Genomic DNA, 22,700 nt, shown 5'->3' with positions numbered 1-22,700 from the left:
GAAAAAAGAAGTCGAAAATATAGAATAAAAATTTTTCGTTTGAGGCTTTGTTTTCGAGAAAATCAACTTTGAATTTTCGCTCGGTACGCGTGCACTTTATCACGTCTCGTTATAACGGCTCTCACTGTAGATAGTTGTCTCGATGGAAAAACTTGAAAAAAAAATTTTAAAAAAATGTGTATTTTATATCTTCGACTTCTTTTTTCGCGTAGAATCACCCCCTTTCCGCTTGTACCACCAGTTACCAACCACCCTGTATAAGATTAGAAGAAAATTTCATGGGTAATATATAACAAAGGTTCTTTCATATTTTCTATACACTTAAGAAACTTCGTCGTCCTAACCCTTAACTGTTCTAACTTCATTTTTCCAAAAAAATGTCATCAATCAACCCGCATATGTCTCATTGGTATAGAGAATGCAAATTCATCATGAGAATTCTACTTTTTAAAAGCAACAAATATTCAGTTCTTTCGAGTCCTAATTAGTTGACCCCCGATTCAACGTATTAAACAAGCCACCCCAGCTGGTCGCGTTCACAAGTGGCTGGACTCGGTTTTATCCAGTGAAAATCAGGCGCACCCGCGCACAGCGTGCATCAACGACGAGATAAAAGTAGAAGAAGCGAGACAGAAGGCGCGCTACGGAGCCTGCAAAGGGCCGAAGAAGGACGCGACGACGCGTACCGGACGTAAACGAACGTAGATCGAGGAAAGATGGAGAAAACAGAGGGGTAAAGGAAGAGGTAGCTCAACTACCGTCCGCTACCGACGATAGCGGGCCAACATGGGGCCCAATTAAGGGAGCTACTCGGAGCTCTATCTATTCAGAGGAGCAACAACGAGACTCGTGGAGCAGACTCGAAAATGTCAACCGGACGGACGTGTCGCTATATAGATCGTTAAAATACCGCTTGTTGACCGTGCCACTGCCGAAAACTAGAGACCATTCTAACGTCGCTCGGTATCTTGTTTTCTCGAGCGATGCCTCCCCCTCGTCTCTCCTTTTCCATTACAGAGTCGCCGTGTCTTTGTCGTTTAGATGTTGGCGATAAGAAAATTAATTTTCCGACACTCCACCGTTTCCAAACCCAACTCGTGTACGTCGTACATGAAATGCTGGGACATAGATGCGTCAGATCACGTAACGAGTAACGTGAACTTTGAAGTTAAAGGACAACGAAGCGAGGAATTGGTGAAATTGTGATGTGGAATTCTGAGTTAGCGATGCAGGAAGAAGTTTCTTAAAACAAAATAATTGGGATTTTTGGGACGAGTACTATAGGTATCTTTAAAAGAAGATTTCGAATATTCTCCAAGAGGAAATTATTTTTCATCTGTAAGAAGTCACGCGAGAATTACGAGCAAGAATAATTCGAGAGTTGTAAGAAACTAAATAGAAATAATCGCATCGCCAAACCATTGTCGTATTTTACGCTATATTTTTATTTTACGCTATATTCCACGAATAAACTCCTAAAATTTAAACTTAAAAAGGATCTGCAACTCAACCGCTCATTCCTCCTTTATTTTACTTTAAATCGCTACCTCTCATCGAGTAAACTGACGAACCCCACCAACCAAAATCTCCATCGAATTCATTAAAACGCTCTGAAAAAATCAACACTCCGAAATGGTACCCAGGATAAAGTATCCTCCACCAGACCAATCCGGACCACGTTCCGAAAATTCCCAAGATCTTCGAAACCGCGGTTATTTATTATGCAAAGCGCGACCAGTTCGGAGCCGGCTCTCGGTCAGTCGTGCTCCTCTCAAATTGAAATTCTGGATAGTCCTTCCGCGGAACCTTTACGGTACGGGGAACTATTAGAGGGTAATGAGTTTCTCCGGAGCTATCCTATCTCTATGCTGTATGGTAGCACGGTAGTGGCTCCGCTTATCTTAGCTGAGATCCAGTTCAGCCACTCCTTTCTCTAGTATCCTCCAGGCGTCTTTTGATCCCATCCGAGGACTCCACGGCCACGTAGAACCCGTACGTTCTGTCCCGACAATTTAAAGCGGCCATTTCTAAACGTGTTCGCCTCTCTAGGAAAGGCCGAATATCATGTATTTTCGGCGACGATAAATTCCACGCTGCTTTTTCTATCGGCTCTACGCGCGCCGACGTTCCATCGCTTTTGCATTAAGAACGATAATCTCATCGGTAGACGTGTTCCTCCCCCCGTTTCAATATCTCGAATAGCTTTTTCGTGTTACTTACAGCGGACCTGGCGTTGACTTACTAATTCCGGGGCATTCCAATCGCTCGAAGATTCCTGATAAAACGATACTTCCCGGATACGTGGCGTGCTTTATTCGCTCTCCCTTTTGTCCTTTTTCTCCAATAGCAAAGTTGCATTTCGTGCGCATCACGATAAGTTTGCAGAGGTTTTCAGACAGGATGGTACTTCTTGAAGATTGGTGATTTGTTTTTAATAACTTTGTTTGGAATTTGCGGTTCGTGAACAAGAGCTTGTCTTTTGCAGGGATTTCAGATATGTAGTTTGTGACACTTGTGGAATAACCTGTCTATTAATCAATCGATTCTTTTACTTTCCTGTTATTTGTTGATTTCGTGTGTACATACAAACTACGAATTCATTTACAAAGTTTCGCTTCTCTGTCATTGTCGCGTGTTCTTTTTTGAAATTACCTCAAACTGCAATATACCAAACTAAACTATAACCAAACACTCCCCCCACGCCAATAAAAATGAAAACAACCAGTTTTTAATTCCAAATCATCTTAAACTGTTTAAATATAAATTCATTCCACAGCACATCAACTTTCTGAAAAAAGAACAATCGAAAACAATACAAAATATAACGGATCATTCACGAAACATCCTAACACAACCTTCAAGTTCGAGTCGATTGTCAAAACGCCAACAAGTCGACGTCGCTCATCTCCTTCAAACTCTTACAAACGGATTCAAACCGATCGTTGTGATAGGAGTGCGTGTCTAAACCAATTGGCATCGTACGAAGATCGGCGTGTGCTGTTCCATCGAGTTAAGTCGTATCTCGTATGCTACAGGTGGGCCAGGTTGGGCTCATGCACGGGACCAGGATTAATATTTCGAGCACGCTCGCGCAAATACAATGACTGGAGCAAAAAGGACCAGATGAGGCCTTCCTGGCAGCGATTGCCGACAAACCAACGGGCACACGAAGCAGGCAGAGGGGCGAGAAGAGGCAAGAAGGCTCGCAGAGAACGCGGCGTGCAAGATTGTACCAGTTTTTCGATCGGCTATTGATACCATTGAAACGGTCCCTCCTCTTTCCCCTGTATATGCATGAGCTTGCGAATTTCTTTGGTGGCAGCACGCCCTTCGTGCCCGTAAAACGAATCACCGTCTACGCGCGGCTTTATGCGCGTTTTTCGACGATTCCACGTCAAGCTGTCCCGGCAGGATGCCACCACAGAAAAAAGATACAAAGGTACGGCGGAGAGTATAGATATCATCGATCGGTTCTTACGCGGTGAAATTTAAACCTCGACTGCGATATATTCGACTTTAAACGTTTGACCGCTTCGTTTTTCATTCCTTTTTTCCCTTGATTTCGTGGATTCTCCTTTACGGGAGGAAGTGTTTACACATAGAAAATATGGTATGGTAACGTAATTGAAGGGATGATTAAAAGAATGTTCTGGACATTGTGGGGTTTTCATTAGGAATATCGTGTGCGATGAATATATGTGTGCTCGATAGTCCATGGATTTTTTATTTGGTCTTACAAATCAATTTAATGAAACAATATAATTTTGTTCAACAGTCTTATGTGCTTCAGAGAAAGTAGATGTAGTTCATTCTACACTATATAAGTTTGAGACGTATTTGAAGAAGTATAAAAACGTAGCCAGCAAAAATTAGATAAAAAACTTAAAGCCAGACATCCACAAAACCATACTACCTAGCGATTTACACAAATGTCTAATTAATCCTACTAATGGGCTAAGGATTTCTATGCATGTATAGGAAATTTGAAAGTGCAAAATTGAGCAGAGTGCACATAATATCAAAAATATATAAAATATCAAATGATATAATTTTAATCCTATTCTCAAAAATATAAATTTCCGTACAAATCCGCATACTGGCTATTAGCCAAGTAGAAACCGGCCGAGAAGATTAATCTGCATAAACAAAAATCAGTCCACAAATTAGCCAAAATCTTCAAATAACCGCTGTTCAAACCACCCAAAAAGAGTTTCAAATGCTTTATCCGAGTCGAATAAACGTATCAAAGGCTTGTTTGCCGTTGGAAGTGGACTCACGCGATGCTCGAGGTCCAACGATTCACCCAAGCAGCCAAGACTCGCTCGTTTCTCCGTAGAATGAAGGTTTATCTACTGATAACAGACGAGAATAAATTTTTAATGTTCGATACAGCCAGAAGCCAATTATCATGACTGTTGGCGAACGTAAGTTGGCCTTGTGTTTTTCCGATCGCCTTCGTGGTTCGTCCTGCACGAGGCTCGAATCTTGTGAATCATTTGTGTTCCTGAAACCAGGCGAACAGCTGGCTCGTTCGACACCTTCGCGGCCTCATTAACGCCATCGGTGTTAATTATGTTCCCGAGAAACGGCCTAATTGCCGACAAACCTTCGACGGCGCGAGGCGGTTGCGACGCAAGTTTCCAAGCTGTTCGAAAGGATTCTTCACGGTGGAGCACCGTTGACTCTAAACGAGATCGTTGGACGTGTTTACGTGCTAAGCAGCCTAATAGAAGCGATCCAGAAACTGGTTACAGATGAGATTTCGGGGAAATGATGGCCGGGAGACGTGCGTCTCACGGTTGATGAGCCAACAAAGATCTTCGAACAACAAAATCAAGCAGTGTAGAGGAGATAGAGACTTAGGGTAGAGTAGAGAATAATTCTAAGAATAATCTTTTTTTTTTGAGAAAGCTTTTTCTACAACAATTGTTTGAAAAATGACAAAAGAAGACATTCTTCGTTCGTATTTCATTAAAAATACGGGTCACTTGATTTTGTTAAAGCGTAACGATTTGTGTGGGTAAAATTTAAAGAAATATTTCTGGTTGACTTTCTTGATTTTTATATAGAAAAAGAACAAATTTCTATGTAAGAAATAATTCTATGGATATATTCGAAGGACCAAGCGTTGGATGAATACTTTATCTTTACGTAGAAAAGAAAAATAAAGGAAGCGAAGTATTGATTCAAGTGGTAAAATATAAACAAATTGCGTAGAAAGAAAAGTAATGACTTGGAAAGAGTTAAAAATTTCTATACAGAAATAATTCTACGAATGTATTCGAACATTTTATTTCTATCTTTGTGTTTTATTTTACGAGAACCATATAACGAATTGAATACGATAGACTGTCATCTAAGATATGATCTGGAGCAATTTGTAACGCAAGCACATTAAATTTTATTGCTGACGTGACTGGCGTTAAATAAACAACGAATCGCTTCGGTGAACGAAATCTTTTCCTCGACGAGCGGGACGAATACCGATCTGTATCGATACAAAAAACTCATTTCAGTTGTACAATCGATTTCTATCGACGATTTGACGTGCGCCACGTGCATCATATTTCGCGGAGCAACCTCGATGAATTAAAGATACAGCGCAGGTGTCGATGGAATCTTTCTTCAACCTTCGCTCGAGACAAGAACCTTGATTTGTCGATCGTACTGTAGCTTGTACTTCTATCAAAACGTACAAAAAGAAATGAGATTCATGTGTTATTCATTGGTAAGTTTCCTTCGAATCAGAAAGAAAAATCATATGCGTTGAATGATCGATAACAATCTTATAGAACTGATAATTACAATTTTTCTAATTTATCAAAAATTGTTTTAAATTTCAGACATATTTCAATTTTTCAAATTTCCAAGATTAAAATAAACAGACTACCTAAAATACCAAGTAGGAAAGGGTATATATAGTGGCTAACAAAAGTATTCCAACACTTTTATAAACGTTTCATATCCAGATATTATGAAAAACATGTTGAAATTTCATTAGCACTGTAACGAGACACGGTTATCGCAGTGTAAGTATATCAGTAAAATTTGAAAGGATCTGAAAATGTATATACAAGTTACGAGATACTTATTGGAGTATACACTTCGCAGAGCACCAATGTGTTTGAATTTTAAACAGTCAATTACTCACTATATTAATATACATATATTTATATATTAAATATAGCGCATTAATAAGTATATGATATATATATATCCAATATAATTAATGTTAATAATAATAAAAATAATATATACATATACATAATATAATATTTTATTTTATTAATGTACATTATAATAACATCAATGTATAATAATATATATAATAAGCACAAAATTTAGCGAGACCATGTTTATCATTAATTGCATATTTAAGACTATTCTTGATGTATGCTAATTCTTCACCAAGTGTACCTGCTTATGTTTCCAATAAATGTCTTGTAACTTCTATATACAGTTCTCGATTGCTTTCGTTAATATTCTAATAGAACGTTACTATTCTAATTACGATAATCGTGTTTCATTACAGAGCTAACGAAATTCTAAAAGGTTTCATCATAACGCGTGAAAAATTTTGTGATAAACATTCAAGTGCTTCCGTAAGCCAGTGTATATCATAATGTTATTAGTATTGGGTTATCGGATGAGTCTTAAATCTTTTCTAATACGAATTATAAACTTTATTACACCTTATAATAATACGTTTAAACCAAATACGTACTATTCTGTTCAATAATCTTCTGCCATTCTGCTATTATGCCATCCGTGTGGAATTTTTGTTTTTTCTAAGGAAGAACATGATCTTAGAAAGGTTTATGACTTATCTGGTAACCAAATACAAGCGTTTTTATCAGATAGGAAGAATCTTTCGTTTTTCTTAAACTATAAGAGAAATTAATTTCCCATGAACATCGTTAAATATTGTAACATCCACTTATACATGACCCTAAAAACGATAAGAAAAATCGAAAGGAAAATGAAAAAATCGTCATCGAAGAATTTCATCAATTACAAGGAACACGGTTCGTTATCAAAGAACTCGCAGCCGGCTAATGGGAAGTTTACAACCTGTCGCCGACGGTGAGCGCACGAATCGCGATTTCGAAAGGCGTAACAGCTGGTCGCGGGCCGCTAACAAGAAATTCGTGCGAGGGAACGCGTCACGTTTGCGTTCAATACGAGCTGACAAGCCACGCTAGACGATCGTGTAATAAAAAAGAACCGGGCCAGGAGGAACAAAAAGAAAGGAAGAAAAAATTGCAAAAAATCAGTGTGTAAGCCACGGTATTCTACTCTGTTTCGTTCTTGTCGATTCGTATCGTTGACAGATTTAAGTAAGAGGGCTAACTGTCTGTTCGGTTTAATTGGGACGCGGAAATTTCATGAGATGTGAAGCGGATCTCATACGCGCCGGAATTCATTTTGAACTCTCTAATGAATTCGAAGTACGCCGTTATGGCTGAAAGAAAGCGTAAAATGGACAGGGTTCTCGCTAAATTTCGTCCAATTTTGCATGAAACATCGTCCATGATAGGCCTCTTGCTTTAAAAACATCGAGCGACCGATAAATGGCGCAGAATGTCTTATTTTAAGCCGGGCTGAGTTTGCGGGGGCAAAAACGAGCCATTTCAAGCAGAAAAGCGAAAGAAACATACAGGGAGAACGATACGACGTTTTACGAGCCACGACGCGTTTTTCTCGTTTGCGTTCTTGTTCGCTGATAAAAATATCGACGAGTTTGGGAGGAAAGATCGTAAGAGCTTCTATCGATGCTCAACGTGGGTGACGTTGAATTGTATGATTATTGGATTTTGTTTTTCTATAAAAGTCTTCGAAACTTCTTTCTATCTTTACATTTTAACTGTCTTAATCTGATGTGCGGTTACTCACAAAGGTATTGCGACACCCGTATCGTTTACGAATATGTACGTAACATTTTGGAATATCATTAGCACTGCAATGACACGTAACTATCGTCGTTAAATTGGAAAAATTTGCAAGAAATGTGAAAGAATGAACAATACGAGACTCAAGATATCTAGTGCAAGTATATATTTTGCAGAGATAACAAAAACATTTAAATTGTCAGTTATCCAATATATATATGTCGGAGATGAAAGGACATCGGGGCCTTTCTTTTGAAAATTTTGGGAAGACCCCCCATACTTTAGTCTAGACTTTTCATTATAGCGGTACTTAAATAATAAAACTTAGAAGTAGTTGTTTATAATTTAATCCGATTATGTGTGCCCAAGATTTATGACAATAGGCTTGGGCTCGAAGTGACACAACGGGTCGCTAAACGTAGCCACGGTCACGGGATGGACGTTTTTACCTAACAGAGGTATGAAGTAATTGTATAGCTCTCCTTAAAAATATAGTTGACCCGAGGGGTACAGAGAGGTACGGAGAAGAGTATATAAGTGCAGTTCCACTTGGACTGAGGGAGTTAGTTGAGTTCTACTTGTATTGTGGACAAAGTAGTTGAGTTCTACTTGTACTGTGGACAAGTAAATTGAGTTATACTTGAATTGTGGACCAGTAAATTCAGTTCGACTTAAACTTTGGAAGAAAACGCATTTGCTATCCCGTTGACCGTGGATTCGCTATTGAACCTAAGATCACTATCAGCATCTCGAGTATCTAATCGCCACTAATCATATTTGTACCAGTAAATATCATCCATATTGTATAACAACAATGGCTAATCCAAATGAAGATTCGTTCATATCCCTAACCCTAATGAGAACTCGACATATATATAGGCTTGTGATAAAATATACGAATGCTTTTACGGCTAACTGTATATACTATATACGACGCATGCCATCTGCAACGTTGGACCATTAATGCCGATCGGTCCACAAGCCCATAAAAAGCCAAGCACTAGCCTAATTCAAATCTCTCTAAGAAGCAAATTATTTCAAATTACCAAACTATTTCCCTGCACAAAAACCTTTCTCGAGCCATCTAATCATCCCAAAGCCGCATTATGCTATTGTGCCAAAGAATCTGTCCCGAAGAAATACTCGTATTATCACGAGTCTTCATAGGCTCTAAAAAGCCCTTCTAGAAATTTGAATGCATGTATAGACGACATAGAGACACGCGAGCGGGGCGTTTACGCCCGGACCATGAGGTCTAAGATGCGGGACAATTATAGCGAAATAAAATATTTCGGAGTTCGAGGGACACGGTGGATAGGGGATTCGTTGGGTCGCAGCTGTTAGATCGATTTGGAAAATTGGTCAGGATCTAAAGTACTCGCTGCACGTAACATGGCGTGACTATCGCACGCGACCACAGCCGTACAATAGCCAGTCGTAATCGTTTCCCTCGAAAAAAGGGAGCAACTCGTGGCCTGGAGCTCTCTTTATTATAATACGGGCTTGGATCTTGACAGGCTGCGCTGGCTGACGCGAGCCACGCGACTAGGTATCAACCATTCCAACAAAAGTCATGCAGGTCTCTTTGGCCTTCTTTACGAGGTTACCTTTCCGTTATCTTTCTTCCTCTCTTTTTTTTTTATTGCGATTCGATTCTGTTCAGCATTACGCAAGCGAAGCGTTATGTAAGCCTCTCGAGGACGTTTAATAGGTGGCGAAGGAACACAAAGTTCTGGTCGAACCACTTACAACTAGTTAAACTGGCGAACGAAGTTTGAAGAATGTGAAGCGACGTACAGTTTCAGACTTCAAAAGTTTGATGCTGTTGTGTGAAGATAATTTAACAGATAGTTGTTCGTTTAACGACGTATAGATAAAGGATAAAGATAGCGTAAACACAAGAATACCGCCTCACATCTTTTCTGGTCTTCCATATATTAAATTTGGCAACTTAAAGTCAAAATATCTCCTAAATTAACAATTAATTTTTCGATATAGACAGGTTAACACTTCTTTATAGGGAATGCCGACATGGATCGATTAATATACTAAAAAATATATGGTCCAATTAGAAAAATTGATGACGACCTTGAAAGTTCAGAAAAAGTTTTATTCATCATTGTAAATATCCCCCAAGTAGTATAGCTTTGTCCTGTGGCGTTTTTATAACACCATTCTTATATATTCTTTCTTATAAGTTCTTTATAAACCCATTTATAACACAGATGCATACTTAGTAGCTCTCATTTTATTGATCCACCCTGTACATAGCTCTAACAATTTTCCGCCAGAATATACGCTTATTGATTAAATTTATTTGAATTATTAAGAATATACGCGAATATGTAGTAGATACGCGAATTTTACCAAAGTATACGAAATTAACAACGAATTGGTAATTAAAAGTAACGTATTAACCTCCTACCGAATTACTAAGATATAAATCTAAATTATATATAAACCACACAGGTATTTACCATATGAGCATCAGTAGTTGTATTAATATCAGAAGTATTTCTAGTGACTTAGAAGATTTTTTTCAGTTGTCTTGTAATTTAAAAATTAAAGAATCTGGAGATAAGGAGTTTGTCACGTAGCAAAGTAGTTGTATAAGGTATGACAATTACAAATATCAATTTTGTTACTATATATTGACTCTCGAAAATCAACTTAATCGGTTTGTAATATAATATTACACTAACTTATTAGTGACTATTGATTACGAAAAAGCAAACCATTGCAGTTTGATTTAATTGTAGTTTTGTAATTAAGATAGATATCTTGTCTTATACGATACTTATACGGATACTTTTGATCGGTAGTGTACTTGAAAACCTGCGCAACTCCATAGCAATTAAGCAAAAAATTCGACAAATTCGCGAACGGGCAAAAGAGACGAAGGAAACCGAAGCGACGAGAGTCAGAAAGGGTGTGCTGGTTGTTAGACACGGTTATGAGAAGCAGTCTCCGGTTTTATGCCCAAGCTTGTTGGGACGGTTAAAGAAGCGCCGTGTTCAGACGGAATATCGGCGAGATTCGTGAGGCAGAGCCGGTGTTCTTTACACCTCGTTGTTTCCCGCAAATTCTCATGCTTGCCGGCCCTAAATAACCGTGGTAGACAGTCGTCGGGTTATAAAGACCTGTCCGGGAATAGCTAACATTCTCGCGGAGTCAGCGTGCACGCGTGTCCCAAAGCGCTGATGAAAGGATGCAGCAGGTGCTAAAAAGCGTAGGACAGAGGTCAGGAAAAATACTGAACGTTGAGAAAGTCCGGAGCCTTGCAACTTCCTCCTGCACGAGACCACAGATATGTTGCTCCGTTAATGGATTGGTACAAGGTAGCCCCGAGCCCGTTTTTCCCCATACTTTTATTAGTACCTTGTCTGGTCCAGAGAAAAATGGATTTCGTTTTTGCGGCTGACTGCTTTCAAACATTAGAACGTTTTTCATAAAATGTTAGAGTTTTTGGGAGATGCTTATTGATTACTTTCTTTGAAGGGTGAGTGGAGATTGGAAGCATTCACGGCTAAGAATTGAATCGTGGAAGACGAATGACTAGCCAACCTCGTTGCACTCCTGGGATTTTAATGTCCCAATCTCGTTCTAGTTTCAACAAATACAAAGACCTTTAATGTTTAAAGAAAACTGTAGGTAAAATCGAAACGAAAAGTCACGCGTAGCAACAACGATTCTTTTATATTTTTCTCGAGCCTAATAAGCTCTGTAACAATAGAAAAATATGATCTGATCGAAAATTATGCATTAATTAACGTACAATTTCTATATTGATCTAATTGTAGGGCTCTTAATTATTTTTGGCTGAATGTAATCTAATTAGGATATTAATATAATAAAGAAAATATTAAAGTGTGTGTAATATCTAAAATTTATGGTAGGTATGTATTGTAAAAATAAGTATGAGATGTTTTCACTTACTCACGAAGCTGTCATAAATCCACCTTATGGTCACAGATTTAAAAAAACCTGCCAACATAAAAGTATTTATAGACTTTTTTATACTATTTATATACATAATTAAAACCACAATATTTCTTCAATTTTATCAAAAACTAAAATTTAAAAATCAAGATTTAAATCAAGATTTAAACCAAAGAAATTTCCAACGCAAACATATCGCAAACTAGACTTCATCTACACTATTCGTTTCTATTTCACCTCTTGTTTATTTATTTTTTATTCGCCATTTTTTATCATTTATTTATCTGCCCCAAACATCTTATTCGTATTAAGAGACACGATTCTCGTATTAGTAGACTGGGGAATTTCGAATGAATAAAGCAGTCTACGAGGCGATTCGACTCGGTTTGTCGCGATACGGTGTCATTAGGTGATAACCAGTTCGTGGCGGGGTGCATAATGACGAGGGTAGACGAACACCTAAAGTAATAGAGTTGAGAAAATTAAAGGCCAAAATAATTCCAACCTCCGGAGCCATTTATTACGAGATTCCGACTGTCTGAACCGTGGTTCGAGCGCAGGTGATGAATACCTCGGAAATGTTTAGTAACGAGGCTATCAAAATTACGTTCACCCATTCGACTCCACCTGCCCGCTGGTGCCCAATTTGAGCTTGCCATTTGCAACATCAAAATTCTTATCTTTTTACGCGTGTTCATACGGTCTGGTCACGTTCATCGTAAAACTCGTCATTTTATTGATGAACTCTTATTATAATAACTATCAAGCCAATCTTGTGTTTAGCTTATTACGGAGAATGAGAAATTACATAATTGCCCTTGTTAGCAAATGTAGAAATTGTTATCATCTTGAAAATTCCATACGTAAACGTGCTGCTTCGAGATGCTAGATTAAGAGAACCGAGGTTTCAAATACAGATTGTTGAATCTTCTTTGTCTATTATTATAATCATAAAAGATTTTTAAGAAGTTATATAAGTCAAAAGGAGATAAAAATCAGAGGAAAGAATCGAGAAGTATTTTGGTATTTAGAAGAGACAACAAACTTTAAATAAACACACGATATAAAAGAAATAATAGGTACATCATTGGGAAGAATTCATTGAGAATTCACAAAGAATGAAATCATAAATAATAAAAAACAAGTTAATGACAACAAAACTAGTAAAATTTATTGACAGAGTGCAATTTTTCATATGTATACTACAGTTCATAAGCGTATGGATTTATATTGTGGCGGATGAAAAGAGAGGTTGCGTTTCGTCCCGGGACTACCGGTGGACTCGTCAGTAAGGCTATGCCCGGTAGTCCCTGCCTTAGACGTAGAGTCTTGCTAGGTGAGGTATTTGTATCATTCGCTCGTATATTTGACCGCTAGCGAGATAGACAGACTCATTGTCGTCGTAGCCCTCTGGTGTTGGCGGTTGGTACCCGCGGATCGCCCGGGAGGTGTTGCGCCGCGTTGATGCCTCGACCTGCCAGCGTCCTGTTGGTACCGATCCGCCAATATTAACGGTACATGAATATTTATAAAATATACGAATTAATGATAAATTATTGATGAAAATCAAAATTTAATATCTTTTTGTGAAATCGACAGATATATATGTTATATTATATTTAAGTATTATACATATATAAACAATTAATATTTCATATGATATATATATGTATATATTAAAATTAAATATATAAAATCGAAAAGTTAACGTATTTGAAATCTCATTAAAAGAATTACTCAGAATAACTCTTTTATCAATTTAAAAGAACCTTCTCTAATTTATCTATACATTGACAATTAAACGAGCTGAAAGCAATGAATCACATGAAACATGAAGGCAATTAATTACAAGATTAAATTATAAGATTGGATCATAATGCTTGACATTTTCAGATGCCAATTCTTTTATCGTGTATCAACTTTTAAACGCAAATTTTGTCATTACATCCTATATATCAGCTCTAATAAACTATAAAATTGTCTTGAATCATTCTGTCAGTGTTTTTGTTAACTAAATATACTACGTTAGAAAAATTCGAATGACTATACATTTTTTAGCATTAGTGTATAGCCTACTAAGCGAAACCTTCTATCAAATAGCAGCAAACGGTCAATCAAAACTTCTAATATACCGCGCTGGTGCAACAAATTAGTACTCAAGACAGCACAGAAATCCTAGAAACCCGCAAATTACCACTTTCTTATTTTTGCCATCAGCTTACTAAATACTGTACCTACGATTCATCACTCGCACACGTGACCAGCGACGATGATAAAGCGCCATATCCCTAATGAGCGTTTTTCTTTTCAACTGATTCGTGGCTGCCCTTTAATCGAATCGGGGTGCACAGAAACACCGGCGTGTTCGATCGATCCAGGATCACAGTGATCGAGACTCATCGAGGAATCGCGTAATTGAAGTGGACGACACGCATGACCACTTGGCCAGGCGTCGATATTAAAATTGATCAATTAGCCGTCGGATGCATAATCGGCCCGTGGCGTTCCACCTCGAGGCTTCGTTTCATTGACCATAAGCATTCGAATCGTAATAATCGCGGACTGTCGGCCGTAATACATTGATTAGCTATCGATTGGACATTGAAAAAGGGGCGCGAGATCCGGCCAAAAGACACCGCGGCTGGTCGTATTAGGCCAGATTGCTCTGGTCAAAATGATTTTATATGAGAACCATGCATTAGCTGGCCGCGAACCCTTGAATTTTCACAGATACCGAACCGTTCGAATGACAGACGCACTTTCAACAACGAAAAAAAGAGAGAAAATCAGTCTGACTAACAAGGGTATCGAAATTGCAGCGGTGTCGATCAGCTCGCTAAGTAGCTCGAGCCCTAAAGGGTCGATATGCATACGAGCAACTTTGAAATCGCATTCATATACCCTCGTTCGACGAAAGACAGTGCCCAACAGCCGACCTCCTCCTCCTCCTCCTTCTATTTCTCTCTGTCCCTCTTCTTCCTTCGTTGCAATCATCCCGCTGAATTCTTCTGCGAGCTATCATTCGCACATTTACAAGCCCAACTGGCCGAACGGTGTGAAAATTACAGGCGCGAGATCGGCCTTGCTGAACGAGCCTGTCCGCTGGGCACAGCCCTAGAACTCCGAGATGATTGCACGAGCTGCAACTCGCGTGGCCCCGAGTCTTCGTGCCTCGACATCTGTGGACGGTTTCGAGATGGTTTCGAGTTGCATACGTAGAGTGGAATCGAACGATTTTTAATATACAGTCAGTTACAAAAGTCTACGTACATCCTTCAAATATATAATATTGTAACATAAACGTAATCTGTGCACTTATGCCAAAGAGACATACAATGTTAGTAGATAGATAGAGGTATATAGATAGAGTATAAGTATCATTCAAAGTAGAAAGGCGTGGATGAAATAAATATAATAAAAACACTAGCTCTATGAATTTTTTTGACACATTAACGATGTAATTTAATCACGTAATTTTTCAACAATAAAAATCTGCCTTCTTTTCACGTCAGATCTCGTATGTATCTCTTTATTCTTACTTTTCGAGATTATTTCAAGTGCGTTAGCTTATCAGCTAGCACCTACGTACCATGTCGCCTGATTATTTCAGGCTAACTGGTCGTTTAGGAGCACGTGGTAAATTGATCATCTTGCGCGTATCACGAGTTGAGATGCGTGCATCGACGCGATTAGTCAGCTTCGCTTCTCGCACCTCTGCGTTTGTTTACGCGCCTAATTAGTCTCGTAAACTGAAGTTAATACCGTAAATTAGGTTTGTGCGTGCGTGATGTGCATTGCATGGTGCTTCGTGAGCAAGTTTATGAAACGCGATCCAATTTTGTTTTTCGCTGATCGAGCATTCTATATTTGTAAAATGTAAAAAATAAATTAAGAAAGATGAAACTTGCGAAGAAAGTTTTACCTGCTAAATATCATAAGAAATACTATACTTTGAAGATTTCATATATTTTCACGTATTATGTACATCATAAAATCCAGAGTCTAGCTATAATAAATGCGATGTTGTATCAATATTTTTTCTATTATGTGGCTATTGCATCGTAATACAATGTAGAAAGTTCTAAAGCACTTGATATATACAGCTCTGAAACAGACATCTTTGTTGAATTAAGAGAAAGAGAGAGAGAAAGAGAGAAAGAGAGAGAGAGAGAGACAGTAAAAATATAAAAATATTTATATGTACAATAGAAACAACAGACTTCTACCGACTCTCGATTCCCTACGAGGTATCACGCGAATCCATAAAAGATTACACAACGGTACGATTAGAATTTATCGCAATTATTCAGATTCATAAAAGAGAGTGTCAGATAATACTAGTTGTATGTTGAAATCAGATAACCCATCAAACCGCAATTAACATAAAATACGAACAAGAGACATCGCGTCGTCACTACTCAAATGTTATGGAAACGGCAATTAAACGAAATTGATTCACAACAACTTAATGGAAGCCAATGTAGGATCGTAACGGCTATCGAGTTTCCAACAGAAATCGGAACTTCTTGCGCGTTTATCCAACGATACGAAGGTTCGTGGCACGTTAATCGCACCATAATTTTGTCAAACGCGTTTGCACACCACGGTGAAAGCAGCGGATACAGAGTTGACCATGCTCGTAAAACACCATAGACATCGCGGATGCTATTGACACAGAGACTGGTTCCGTACCGAGTATGCAAATAGTATAAGTTGCTTTGGTAATTTATTACGCAAATTATATGAATTACATTAGCGTTCAGCCGTAATAAATTATCGTGCTATGTAATTTTCGTGGTGAAGCCGTGAGGCATTTTATTGCTTCGATCGGTTCGGTTAGAAAATATATCAATACATGTCTCGGTGGAAAAATCGACGAACGACGGTCGTGTCATGCGCTAACTTTATTACCAGCCTGACCTTTCCACGTGCATGAACTGTTGCGCCTGATACTATTAATTTTTGGGACAATCGCCACAGCGAATAGTACCACTATTTCAGTCCTGTGAATCGGTTCTTTTGTACTGCTCGACACTATGAATATTGTGAAATGCAATATATGCTTTGGTAAGTCAGAAAAATTTGAATCTTGAAACCTGATCTTTCCAACTTCTACATGTATTAGATATAGGAGAGATTTATCTAGCGAGTATTTCTCAATTGATAAGATAAATTTACCGTTTATTTTTCTCGCGATAATATGCTGTATATGGCAATTGCCAAATAATAATGCCGATTGAGAGATGTTTCGTTCCGATTCTGATACAAAATCGAATTTCGATACAAAAAGTTTGTCCGATGAATTTAGTGTCACTGACAAGACACATATTTCATTAATGTTTTTTTTATCTCTACAATATCAAGTGGAAAGAATATTTCACAGAATAGATATCTTAAAAGCAAAATTGTCTAAACGATGAATCTTCACTTCACTAACGAATGTTTACGAATAACTCTTAACAAATTGTGTAATATTTTCCCCAAAATTTTCCTATTTTCAAGTAGACTACAGAGAAACGACATTACTCCCCATCAATAACTAATGAACCACTCACGCTGGCTATCTCGTAGCTTATCAGGGATAGAAAGATCGAAAGTCGAACGACGGAAAAGTGTCTCGGTCAGTGACGAAGCGAAGATAATTTGTCAGCCACGTCGAGACGCTTCTTCTCGACGATTCTTCTCAGTTTTCTGACAAGATCTAAGGATCCAGAGATCCTACGAAAATATGCCGGAGAATAATGGATCTCGATCAGTGACTGCTCGCAGCTTCCCCGCAGACTAATGATGCTATTCAACCTCGACGAGAACTTTTTCCAGGTGAAAGGAAAACAGCAGGTTCTATTCGCCCATCGCCTTGTCTTCGCCTTTTTCTCTCGCCATTGTCGATCGCCAATTCTGGCAGGCAGAGCATTGTCCTTGACCACGTTTTGCCTACCTTTGTGGCTGGCCCGCTGCAATTTTCTTTGTACCGCAAACAATGACCAGAAACGAGGAAGAGAATCGTTCTCTGGGATTTGCATAGTCTTGAAACGTCATGTTAGGGGATAAGTTCTTACAGCGCACGTGATCTTCCGCGAAACGCTGGTGTTCCAAGAGTGATTCTCACGAGTGGCATCGATCTTCAGTTTCTAGGGTTCAGGAAGGAACAGGTGGTTGAGTGCGTACGTCACGGGTTAAGAATCATGCCAAGAATAATAGCAAATCTTTGTTCGACGCTTTAGAGAGCAAGCCATCCTTGTTCTTTGTTGACATCCATTCTTCTTTGATAGATCACGTACGTCGAAGAAGTTTTATCAAGTTTCGTTTGTCTCTTGGAAATAATATCGAAAGAACGTTAAATATTTCACTCCTGTTACTTTATTTTTTTTTACTTTATTTTTGTGAAATATGTCGATTTTACTCATCGTTATATCGACTGTATGTAGTTGTACATTCGGCTACTATTTTATCGACACCGTACTTTGTAAATCTATTTTTGTTTGACAGATTACGTAAACAAGTAGATATAAAAGGAGCTTAAAAATATAATAACAAGGAAGAAAATATTTTGATTTATTTAGTTCTCTATTAAAATGACAAAAAAAAACACTTTAATGTTTTCATTCTATTGATTCAAGATGATAGTTGAAGTGAATCGTGATAACTAAAGAATATATTTGATAAAAACCATCAGAAATAGTAAAGAATTTTTCAAAGAACAATATAAAAGTTGTACAAGATGGGAGAGACAGTCGTAATTCAACTCGTAATAAAAGAAATCTCATGGAAATTATGTTTTAAAAATTAGCTTCGACATCGCACGTCACCTTAATGATAGTTAAATGTTATTCAATTAATATCTTAGATTTTAATCTTTCGCGATAATTAGATAACGAATTTGTGATTCTTCGGGTTCGATCGTGTTTTTATTAAAAAATGGCCTGCCGTGAACGAGTGAACTTGAATGTCCATGAAACGCGAAGAATCACAAATATGCTAATTAATATCTTGCCATTCCAAATCGCACACATCAAAGACAAGATAATTTCCATTACTTAAAATCAACTTTAAGTCTTATTATATGACAGTGAAAAGCACGAGTTTGCCAATGGCACACTTAGGCGGACGATAAAAAAACGAACATCCATAAAATGTTGGCGAGGGAGAACCGGACAAAAGCAAGAGCAGACAGAACGATTTCCTTTTGAGAACCGATCGCAGACCAGTCTGAACCGCGCACGTGTATAACGGTGATCCATTTGGTGCTCGTTAGGAAGGCGTATTGAAGCCACGGTGAAAGAAAGATTAATCTCGTTGTAATTACTCCTCCTTAGTTGGTTACTGCTCGCGCCTTTCGTGATTTTTCATTTGTAATCGACGATGGTAATATTCATTTGTAATCGTCGATGCCGGACCGTTAGGGTCATTTCTTAAACTTTCTAAACCGCGGGCAATACCGCCCGACCAACAGAAAAAAAGCAATATATACATAAGCACGTTATACATATACCGCAAAATGTAAATTTGTGCGAGTTATTAATACATTGTTGGGTCAAGAGTATCATTTGTTGGTATAATTCGTGGCGTTGAAACGAAGATTTTAGGTATGAAGAATCGTTGTCATTTGTTGTCTCTTACTTTTACCTGACTCGAGTTTCACTCTATAAAACGGAGTGAATGCTGAGTAAAAATTAATTCTTGTGTAAACTAAAGTTGAGTAAAAAGTTACTCGTCATTTATATAAGCTTCATTTTAAATATTAATGTTTGTAACTGTTGGGTTTGTTGTCTCGTCCTGTAGAGAAGAATAAAGTAAACGAGGTTAAATATATTCTGGTTAAAAATCTGCAGCAACATATCGCCACATGGTTCTTTTACCATTCGTTAAAGTCACGCCAACTTCGAATCAAATCGAAGGTAACATAAATCGGTATTAACAACTAGAAACGTCATACTCGATATCGTGTGTCTAATGTCACCACCGTGGAAATCTTTGCATGCGGAAAAATTCTCGAAACGATATTGATAACCATTCATTATTTTCCAAATCTTTCAAAAATTTCTTTTACTTTTACTTTTGACAGGTTTATTCTTTATTTGAACAAAAGTCTTGCTTTTTCATAAAAAAAAATTGATTGCTTATAATATCTATTCTTATCATAGCTTCTATAGAAATTCTAATATAATTAGAAAATTTTAATTCTCAAGCATTACAAATCCAAAAATTTTTATTTATTACATGATGATGTATTACATGCCCATACATGTATCTGTAGATGGTGTAGATGAGATTTCACTTTTATAAATACCTCAAACTCATAAAAAAGTTCAAATATTCAAACATTCATGACGTCAAACATAAAAATTCTAACATTTCTTAACATTGAACAAACGTGGTACTCTACGATAAAGTACTGTCACAGAAAATTTAAAAAGATACTTAATTCACCCATAAATTTCAAATATTTAAAACACTTTAACACATGTATATGCAAAAATTTGTGTTATTCTGAATTATTGTGTAAAATCCAGAATGAATCTGAAAATGTACGTATACCTAGAGGCTATAAAATATTTATTGGAATCATGTACTTCGCAAAGATCACCAACCTATTTGAACTGTCAATTATTTACTATATTAATAAGCCACAACATGTAGCAGGACCATCTTTAGCACTGTCTGTTTAAGATCGCTATTCATACTGTATACTAATTATTCGCTAAATGTATGTTTACAATAAATGTTCTGTAATTTCTATATACATATCCGGATTAGTTTTAAATTTTACTACTTTTATAATCGCGTCTTGTTACAGTGCTAACGAAATTTCAGAAAGTTTCGTATAATGCATATCATATATTCATTACAAAATTCTGTGATAAGTGTTGGAATACTTTTCTAACGCACTATACGAACTCGTAGCTCGTAGATCTTTAGATACATCTACCCTACTTTACTGTGTTATTTTGAAGATTACTCTGTATCTTATATACGTTTAATTTTCTGCCTTTTTCACTAACAAATCTTATATATTATATTATAAATAAATAAATAGACGAATAAATAAATGTTTTACCCCACAAAAGAGTGACAAAAACCTTTTCTTTCATACCGTACATCATGCTATGCAAGAGAAACGTGCTTGTAAATTGCGCTGTCAAAATATGACTCATTTTAAGGAAATGTCAGCACGTAATTACACGTTACACGCGGCTGCAACCTGAAATCCAGGGACTCCCCGATTTCGTCTGCGGCCCACTGACTGCTTCACTCGGTGCATCATTCACCTACATACATACGAATCTCAGTAATGTTAGTCGATCCTCAATTCCCATGCAACCTGTTGCATTTCCGTGGAATGCTGTATCTGTGACGCAGGATAATAAGTTGTCCTATGCATCGATGCGAGTCTGCAGCGACGTTACTGACGATAACGTTATCGACACCTCTTCATTAGCTGCGTTTAATGCAGACTAATAACGGAGAAGATAGAAGAGCATAACTGTTTAACATTCCATTGATACTTCGTCATGGAAGTAGACGAGGAATGTTTAAAAAGCTATCAGACAAGGAAGATACTAATTCGAGGTGAATCGTTGATTGGTTGTACACTAATGTTCAAAAGCACGTGGATGCTTGCGTACTTTTGGCAGAATATGATTGCTTGTTTCAAAATTACAAATGAAAAAACCCAGGATTACCCAGGAAACACCAAAAATTAATATGTAAAAAAAGAAATTGACATCTATAAGCGTCGAATATCATGGAACAATTTCGTTATATAAGAAGTTCATCACGCTCAGTTCTTTCGAACGTTAAACTGACATTTAGAAATTTTTTATGTATATATCACACATTTCGAAATTTTATTAGCATTGTAAGAATTGCTCGTTAAATATTGTAGCTCGAATAATTGGCCATTCAAAGTTCAAATACGTCGATGGCCGTTGCGAAGTATGTACCTCTAATACGTATTTCGTAACTTATATATGTATATATTTTCAAATCTGTTTCAAATTTTACCAATACAATCACGGTAGCTACATTTCGCAGCTGTAATCACGAGTACAACGCTAATGTGATTTAAAAATGTTTTGTATAATATATATTATAGATAAAAGAAGTTCCTAATTATAAAAGTGTTCGAACGCTTTCGTCAGCCAAAACAGATACAATAAAGAAGATTCTTCCACATTAATATCTGAAATTAGTTAGCACTAGGACGAATAGTGCATTTCATTTTAATATAAGACTGATACAGTTGACAAGATTTTAAATAAGTAAATAATTTGTATTTCATATGATTACATGATCCTTGATTAACTTATCTAAATGTTATTCACGTACCGTTATTATAACTCGATGTCCACAATTTACGAAGCGCAGCGTACGTTAGTTTTATTGGAATATTTTTTTGCTCCCTCGAAGATTTATCGATGATTCGTAACATCGTTTTATTGACTGTATCTACTGCTATAGTGAAATTTTAAGCGCAGGAGCGAGGATATCAAATTTAATGAAAATAAATACAGTAAGAATTCGTCAAACATCTCTCATGTATAGGTACTTGAATATTATACAGATAAAATTGGTATAACAGGGTCGTTATATAGTCTTATAAAATATGTCGTGTAAAATGAGGTTCCGTTATAAGAATCTACGAACATATGTATTTTATAAAAAATATTGATAAAAATTCAGGTTTAAAATCATTCTGATCGCCTACAAGCAAAAGAGTAATATGCAGATCGTAGATAATTTTGAAGACTGCACATCACTTTCCTTCTTCACCTCGAAGCCTCCTTAAAAAATTCCAAGGAACTAATGATCCATTAGTCCTCTATCAGTTCAATCCTCAACACTATGCCGACGATCATTAACATTAGACAC

At 37.3% G+C, this 22,700-nt stretch overlaps 1 protein-coding gene across 3 annotated transcripts in view; it reads right to left on the bottom strand.

Moving 5' to 3' along the window:
* Window positions 1-22,700, bottom strand: part of LOC143303342 (uncharacterized) — a 341,675-nt gene that overhangs the window by 281,081 nt on the left and 37,894 nt on the right. Inside the window, exon 3 of one of the 3 annotated variants that reach the window (XR_013059525.1) lies at window positions 13,009-13,313. The exons of the other annotated variants lie outside the window; for them this stretch is intronic. The gene's annotated coding sequence lies outside the window, so the exon portion shown is untranslated. Of the gene's footprint in view, window positions 1-13,008; window positions 13,314-22,700 lie in introns of those variants that run through there. 3 annotated transcript variants of the gene reach the window in all.

The sequence above is a fragment of the Bombus vancouverensis genome, chromosome 11, assembly GCF_051014615.1.
Source record: "Bombus vancouverensis nearcticus chromosome 11, iyBomVanc1_principal, whole genome shotgun sequence".
Classification (NCBI taxonomy): domain Eukaryota; kingdom Metazoa; phylum Arthropoda; class Insecta; order Hymenoptera; family Apidae; genus Bombus; species Bombus vancouverensis.
Note: the sequence above shows the minus strand (reverse complement) of the source record. Positions and strands in the feature narration are given on the sequence as shown.